The 8,755-nt window shown below is 38.9% G+C and overlaps 1 long non-coding RNA gene across 2 annotated transcripts; it reads left to right on the top strand.

Annotated features, from left to right (window-relative positions):
* Nucleotides 1–1,150: 1,150 nt before the first annotated feature.
* On the top strand, nt 1,151–6,559 carry LOC130681944 (uncharacterized). 2 transcript variants are annotated; one of them, XR_008995231.1, is made up of 4 exons: nt 1,151–2,060; nt 2,402–2,518; nt 4,559–5,684; nt 6,471–6,551. It is a non-coding gene; the product is annotated as an uncharacterized LOC130681944 (long non-coding RNA). The 2 variants fall into 2 exon arrangements; XR_008995230.1 differs by lacking the exons at nt 1,151–2,060; nt 2,402–2,518 and having other exon boundaries at nt 2,527–4,615; nt 5,568–5,684; nt 6,471–6,559.
* The last annotated feature ends 2,196 nt before the right edge of the window (nt 6,560–8,755 follow it).

Here is an 8,755-nt window from a genome sequence, read left to right as displayed (position 1 = left end):
GTCTTCCATCACTCAAAATATTCTTGATTATAAGCCAGCTGTGGCTGGCTTTTATTTATGTCCTAAATACCTGGATAGTTGACTTAGTTTTCTTTCTGTTTTTTTAATTTTTGTAGTTTTTTAGTTTTTGTAGTTTTCTTTCTGTGTGTTTGTTACAATCAGTCAGCCTGTGTGAGGACACAGCGTTATTTTATATCTTTTAAAGATTAGATGGTCTATACTTGTGAGGGATTTTAACTGAAAGAGACTTAATTGTATAATCACTTGTAATAATCAAGTAGGTATGGCATGAAAACTTCAGAGGCACATGTGTATATTTTTTGTCCTTTACATTCTGATAAACAGTAGGTTTAATTCAGGGATTACCTCCTCTGTGGAGCCTTTCCTTAATTCCTTTTTCTCTCTTACCTCCCAGAATTGGCCACTTCCTCCTCTGTGCCTAACCCTGTGTATGATTTTCTACTGCATTGTATCACCCTGTTTGTTTATAGTCTCTCTCACTATACTAGACTCTAAGCTTCCAGAGGACGTAGTCTATGTCTTACTCATTTCAGGGTATAAAGCCAGGCACGTAGAAGGTTCTCAGTAATGTGTTATGAAGGAAGGAAGGAAGGAATTCAATCCAAATGAATTCAATCCATGAATGACTGAATGAATGAGTGAATGAATGGGTGAATGAACAGTATATTAAAGACTATTAGGAAGCCCTTAAGGAAGGGATCAAAACCTCACATTCCTTCAGGGTCCAGGCATAAATGAGTGGAGCGGACCTGGTGGGCTCTGCTGTGGTGACTTGGAGAACCCCTGCCTTACCTAAAAGGGGCAGCTGCTACTCCACTCCAGCCCACTGGTGCCTTGTGGGAATGCTGACTCTGTTGCCACACCTTTAAATTATTTAAGAGAAGCCAGACTTTGGATATTTATATGAAACCTTATGATTGGAAGCCAAGTTTCTTAAACCCTTTTATTAAGGTGTAATTTACATACCAAAAAAAAGCGTGTATATTAGGGGTATACACCTCAGTCCATTTTCACAAACTGAACTGATTTTTTATGTGGACCGAACAAAACTGGATTGACCTGCAGGCCACCAGTTTGCAACTTGTGACAAAGGCCATATGGGAGCAAGCTACATGGTTTTGTTAAGAATTACCTGATAGGTACGTGTGCTTTAAAGTGGCACATCAGTCAAATGCAGTGTGTGGACCTTACTTGGATTTTGATGCAAATAAATGAGATGTAGAAAAGCATTTATGAAACAGTTGGAGAAATTTGAATGTTGACTAGCTGTTTAATAATATTGAAGAATTACTGTTAATTATTTTAGATGTTACATAGTTGGCTTGGTTTTTCTTTTTTTATATAGACTTTATTTTTTAGAGCACTTTAGAGCAAACTTGAACAGAAGCTGCAGAGTTCCCATTTACCCTGTGACCCCTCCACATGTAGCCTCCCTCATTATAAACATCCCCCACCGAAGTGATACATTTGTTATAGTTGATGAACCTGAACTGACACATCATTATCACGCAAAGCCCATAGTTCCCATTAGGGTTCACTCTTGATGTTGCACATTTTTAGGGTTTTGACATGTATAATGACATGTATCTGCCATTATAATATCATAGTTATTTTTTTAAGAGTCTTTAAAGACACATACTGATTTATGAATGAAATGAAATAATACTGGAATTTGTTTCAAAATAATTTTGGAACAGTCTGAAAGTTTAGTTATAAATTAAACAAACTTGACCATGTATTGGTAATCATTGAAGCTGGGTGATGGGTACATGAGAGCTCATTATATAAGTGTCTCTATTTTTGTATATGTTTGAAAATTTTCACCTTCAAAAGCAGAGCAGAAGTTCAAGTTAAAGCTGAAGCATGATTTTTGGGGTCTGGGATAATGGGACAACTACTGTAGGTTGCAGAATCTCAATTTCTGGAACTGAAGTCTACAAAATTAATAACATTTCCTTTTTTCATCTGTAGGGCCTGAGGGTCAGTATACTAAGACTGCTCAGGAGATTGTGAACATCTGTTACCAGACATTGACTGAGGTAGGTGCTAAGAGGAGGTCCCCTTGGAATCCAGCTTTCTGGAATCCCTTTGTTGCCTTGTCTGAGGAGGTCTGCCTTCCCTGCCTGTCGAATTTTAAAATGTAACGTTCCACCCCCACCCTCACCCCACATCCCGTGTTTCTTTCCATGCTTTATTTTCCTCCTTAGCATTAAATGTTTCTATCAAGCTGTACAATTACTTATTTTGATTTTCATATGTGTTCTGCCACTAGAATAGCAGCTCCATAAAGACAGGGAATTTTGTCTGCTCTGTTTACTTTTGTATCTCCAGGGTCTAAAGCACACATTGAATGAATTCACCAATTTTCTTTATTTCTCAGTATGATGAGCATTTGGCTCAACTTGAGAAGGATATTTGTACAGCTAAAGAAGCAGCTTTGGAGGAAGCAGATTTAGAAAGCTTGGACCCCATGACTCCAGGCCCTTACACATCCCAGGTGAGTCTGAGGACTAGGAACTTCCTCTTAGAGTTTTCTTATTGGTTTGGGAAGTTGGGAGCATAACAGATGTATTGACCGAGATACCCTTCTTCTCTGTCCTTCCTCTTCATATGCCTTTTGTGTGCTTTCTTGTCTTCTCAAAGGCTAAGGTGAGTGAGGGCCATCGGTCTTGGTGGCCTTGTTGAATCCAAGAGAGGCAGATATGGAATGAATGAGTGGGGTGGGGTGTTTGTTGTTTAGGCAGTATTTAGGAATACCAGATTCCTGACCATTATGGCCAGAGGCATCCTTTTGAGTCTCTGGAGCCCTCTTGCCCATGAACTGGGGCTCTAGGACATCCTAGAGCCTATATAACTAAGTATAGACTTAGTTATAGATGTGGGCCACTTTGTTTCTGTGCCTTATAGATGCCTGATTACTCATCCCCATCTTAGTGTAGCTCAGATGTCACCCATTTTCCTGGATTGGCTCCCTCTCCTCAAAAAGGTAACATTTATAATATTCCTTAATTTCCATGTCAAAATATTTAGAAAGCAGGATTAATAAGAAATGTTTAGTCTTTCTGTTCTGACCCTTGAATATATACTAAGTATATTTCATGTATACTATACTCTTAGAGGGCTGGCATATTTGAAGGAATGGACTTACCAGAATACAACTGGTACTTGGTTTCTCGATTGGAGGCACTATGGTAAAGTGGGAAGCACATGAAGTTTGGATAAAACAGGCCTGGGTTTGGATCTTAGCTCTGCTATTATCTAGCTTTGTGAGCCTGAGACGCTAAGTTAACCTCTCTAACCCAGTTTCCTTTTTCTCTAAAGTATATTTCTCAAAATTGTTGTAAATATTAAATAAGCCTGTTTGCCTTGCACATAGTAGACATTCAGTAAATGTTTCCTTATCTGTATGAAAGTTGTCTGCAAAGTCCTCAGAGGCCCCTTCAGACTCAACCAAATCTTTGAATGCAAAATTCTCCTAATTTCCACTGGAAAACTTTTTTTCATTCTACTGAGGTTTTACTCTGAACTAATAATGTGACCTATGTGATCTTCGTTGGATTATTGCTGTCTGTATCTCATTTATGCACTCTCCCTATATATCTTTTACTTTCTCTTTCACCCCAAACCTACGTTACTGAGGGGTCTAATAGGCCCACTGCTTCCACAGGGCCCTTTCTGGTAAGTTAAAGCCTGGGTTTTAGCCACCATTTAACAGGAGAGACGAGCCACTCCATGGTGCGTGGTTTGCTCTAGTCTATGACAGTGTAAACCTAGTCGTTGGGTGAGTCAAAGCCTTAAACCTAAAAGCCATCTCCCTTTTCTTCCCTTCCCTTCCCACACTACCTGAAAGAGCTGAGGAAAATCTGGAAACTGTTAATCCTGCTTGAGCAGTAGCTATTGCTTAGTGCAGTTAGAGGATCTCCTGGGAAGGGTGCAGTGTAGATTGCTGCTGCATCATTCTAGCTTACCCTCTCACTGTTGCCTTCACTCTTATATATACATTTTAAAATAGTAAACCCAATTCATTACCTCTTAACCTGAGGAAGATGCACATGAGTGATTGTCCTTACTCATTACTACTCTTCTAACCCAAATATTTAATCAAAGAGTGTTTGCAGAAGTTTGACCAGGCATTATACAACTCTAGTTGTATAGAAACACAAGAGTAATACTTTACCAACAGCTCTAAATGGTGGTAGTCAATAATGCATTTTTCACTCAACTGTTTCCACCTAGCTTGTCATTGTGTCATTCATTTGACTTAACCCCTTACCTAAAACTGCTCACTTTGCAGTTCCCCACAAAGCCTTTCATTCCTGATTTTCTCTTATGTTCCAGAGCTAGTTTATCTGCTCTGTAATGATTTGAATTGTCTTGCCTCTCTTTCTCCAAAACCCTCTTCTCAATGAGCCTCACTTGTTTGCTTTTTAAATGAAAGAAAGTATCATGTATGTGAATTTTTGGTTGATCAAAATTATGTGTTCGTTGGGAAATATAAAGAATAAATAAATTACCTAAAGTCAAGTCTGCCACTCAGAACCAACCACTGTGAACATTTTGGTGTGTGTCCTTCAAGTCCGTGATGTGAGTGTGTGTGACTATATACACATGTGCATGCTTTTATAGACACATTTTTAAAGTGGAATGGTCAGTATGGCTTTCTGTCTTGTTTTCACGTTACGAACACTTTATTTCATTGAGTAGTCTTTAAAAACATGATTTTTAAATAGCTGTATAATATTTCTGCCCTCAGCCAGCTTTTTAGAGAACTCTACTTCTCCAGCCTGTTCTTTATTGACCCGCTTGCCCTCCTGTCACTGAGTAATCCTTTTGCTAAATCCCTGTTCTCTTCAGGAGAGGGAAGAGAGGAGAGGTCTATAATTTATTGAATACTAGGCACTGGGTAAGGGGCTTAACACTTCTCTCTCTTAGTTCTCCCAACGACCTTGTGAGGTAGGTTTTACAATTGAGGAAACCAAGGTTTAGAGTAAGTAATTAGTTAAGGTTACTCAGCTTGCAAGTGATGGAGCCAGGACTCGAACCCAGAGCAGTTTATTCCAAAGCCCATGGCTTTTCACCACACCATTTTGCCTCATAGCATCCTCTGAAGAGTTCATAAGCTATTAACCCATTCCATGCTCTTGTTGGAGTCAAAATTCCTTTATCCCATTTCCTATTAGATCTCCAAACCAAACAATCAAAATAGCACTGATTGAAGCCCTGGACCTAAAAACAGTAATAAGGCAAGGCTTAGAAGAAACTAGGTTATTGACCAGAAAGGCTGTTAGGATATAGAATGGTCCCATAGCTTTGATGGTTTTCTGCTTCAGGCTTCTGATCATGTGCATCAGACATCTCTCTGCTAGAATGAGCAACATTTGTAAGGTTCCCAAAAACCTGTCTACATAAACCTGTGCCAAACTAGGTTTTCTCTTTAAATCAGATAATTCTGCATGACCTTTTTCTGCAGTGAACATTTTAAGGGGGAGTTCTCTGTATTTCTCCCTTTCCTAAGTAGAAGCCAAGTTGTATGATTTATGCCACAGCCTCCTGATTTGTATGATAACAGCACATCCCTCAGTATGTCTCGAGATGCCTCTGTATTTCAAGATGAGAGCAGTATGCCTGTCCTGGATATTCCTACTGCCACACCAGAAAAGCAGGTAACAGAGGTAGGATTTTCTTTTTCTCTTTGTGTGATTGGTAGTATGCTATGAGGTGGGGAACAATGGCAGTGATGACATATGACCGGTGTCAAGGATGGTTGTGCCCCTTGGCCCTGGGAACGAAGGCTTAGAAATGTAATTTCAAGGTAGGATGGTAGCAGGTCATGTGACTGGCATCTTCTGTCTCTCCCCACGGGCAGAGTCAGGCACAGCAGAACTTCAGGGAAGTGTAAGAGGCATCAGAGCAACCTGACAGGTGACTAGAGAGACCAGCTGCACTCAGAGACAGTTCAAAATAATTGCCCTGCAACTTTACCTTATGTGTGCTGTAATCTAAATGAAAAATATGTATAAAATAAAATTAAAATTTTAATATTGGTCTTTTCTAGAGGTACCAGAAGATATTCCTGATCTGAAGCCAGAAATCCTCTCTCAGTTTTTCTCAGTCAGGTTTCCACTGGCGAGTGAAAAACCCCTGGAGAGTTTTTCTATCCCAGAGTCCAACACAAGCTAAGGAAAGCTTGTGTTAGAAAGGAAGAGTGTTCTTATGGTGATACAGTAAGAGGAGACAAAGGACCTTCCTGTTCTTTGGGTTTTTACCCTACCCATGACTTCCAAAGAACAAATGGGGGAAAGTACACATGCCTTAAGCTGTGTAAACAGCCCCCACTAACTGTGGGGTTGACTCGGATATCAGTGAGGAGCATCCTTCCGGGTGAGAGCCCTTGGTTAAATCCCACAGGCACTTCCCTAAGTGACGTGCTATTTGTGTTCCTTACTCAGATGCACCAGGGCCGAGGTAGTCTGGGTGAGGAAGTCTCTGATGTGGATATTGAAGGGTATGAGTAGGAGGACGATGGGAAACCTAAGACTCCAGTCCCAGTGAGTATGCTTATAGAAAGCTTATGGTTACATTACACTCTTTTTTTTTTTTTTTAATTTTTTATTGAAGGGTAGTTCACACACAGTATTACATTAGTTTCAGGTGTACAACACAGTGATTCAACATTTATATACATGATAATTCTAGGTACCAGCTATCACCATACCAAGTTGTTACAATATTTTGACTATATTCCTTATGCTATACATTACATCCCGGTTACTTATTTATTTCACAATTGGAAGTGTGCGTGTATATATATATATTGTGAGGGCATCTCTCATATTTATTGATCAAATGGTTGTTAACAACAATAAAATTCTATATAGGGGGGTCGATGCTCAATGCACAATCATCAATCCACCCAAGCCTAATTTTCGTCAGTCTCCAATCTTCTGAAGCAGAACGAACAAGTTCTTACATGGAGAACAAATTCTTACATAGTGAATAAGTTACATGGTGAACATTACAAGGGCAGTCATCACAGCAGCTTTTGGGTTTGCTCATGCATTATGAACTATAAACAGTCAGTTCAAATATGAATACTCATTTGATTTTTATACTTGATTTATATGTGGATACCACATTTCTCTCTTTTGTATTATTATTTTTAATCAAATGTAGATGATCAGGTGTGTGCCTGTAGACTATGTGTTAATCCAAGCTAGACAAGGGCCATAAAACATCCACGTATGCAGAAGATTTCTCTCAGAACGGGGGGGGTGGGTTCTAAGCCTCACCTCTGTTGATCCCCCTTTTTCTCACCTGATGGCCCCCCTGCGACTGTGCCTGTCTTAGGTTGTTCCTCCCTTGAGGAATCTTACCCGTCTCTAGCTAACCAGTCATCTTCCGGGGCCATACAGGGAAATGTGAAGTTGGTAAGTGAGAGAGAAGCCTTATTGTTTGAAAAGGTTAGCTTTTTACTTCTTTGCATATTTATGCCCTGTGGCTTCTATGCCCAGCATTTGTCTTGAGGTGTCTTTACCACTTGGAAGAATTATGATACTCGGTAAATTCGATATGAGGCATGAATTCTATTTAAGTTTTGTAGTTAGGAAGGAAGAAGAAAAGCTATAGAAGTAGCAGGCAGAAGAAAACATGGGAAGATTATTTCTTTGACATATCTTCTTGTACAGTAACTTCAGCATGTATAGGTTTTAAACTACTAATTAAATTGTGCACACACATTAACATAATAGGAGTACAGTCACGTAACCAAAGCATATCTGTAATTACCAGCCATCTCCAGTGAAACCAAGGAAACCTTTAGGCACCTTAGGCATTTGTGAAAACTTATCTATGATACGGTGGATATTGTCGAACTGAACTTGAACAGTCTGAGAGAAATCAGACAAATTAAAACAGTCCATTCCTGGGGACTGTTCACATCCCATATGTTCTTTTTTTTTTTTTCTGGATAATTATTTCTTATTGAAGGGTAGTTGACACACAGTATTACATTAGTTTCAGGTGTACAACACAGTAATTTGACATTTATATACATGATAATTCTAGGTACCAGCTATCACCATACCAAGCTGCTACAATATTTTGACTATATTCCTTTTGCTATACATTACATCCCGGTTAGTTATTTCTTTTACAATTGGAAGTCTGTATATACATATATATTTTTGATTGTTTGTTTGTTTTGTTTTGTTTTTTTTGTGTGTGAGGGCATCTCTCATATTTATTGATCAAATGGTTGTTAACAATAATAAAATTCTGTATAGGGGAGTCAATGCTCAATGCACAATCATTAATCCACCCCAAGCCTAATTTTCGTCAGTCTACAATCTTCTGAAGCATAACGAACAAGTTCTTACATGGAGTACAAATACATACATAGTGAATAAGTTACATGGTGAACATTACAAGGGCAGTCATCACAGAAGCTTTCGGTTTTGCTCATGCATTATGAACTATAAAGAGTCAGTTGAAATATGAATACTCATTTGATTTTTATACTTGATTTATATGTGGATACCACATTTCTCTCTTTCGTATTATTATTTTTAATAAAATGCTGAAGTGGTAGGTAGATGCAAGATAAAGGTAGAAAACATAGTTTAGTGTTGTAGGAGAGCAAATGTAGATGATCAGGTGTGTGCCTGTAGACTATGTGTTAATCCAAGCTAGACAAGGGCCATAAAACATCCATGTATGCAGAAGATTTCTCTCAGAA

This window comes from Manis pentadactyla, chromosome X, assembly GCF_030020395.1.
Source record: "Manis pentadactyla isolate mManPen7 chromosome X, mManPen7.hap1, whole genome shotgun sequence".
Lineage (NCBI taxonomy): Eukaryota > Metazoa > Chordata > Mammalia > Pholidota > Manidae > Manis > Manis pentadactyla.
Note: the sequence above shows the minus strand (reverse complement) of the source record. Positions and strands in the feature narration are given on the sequence as shown.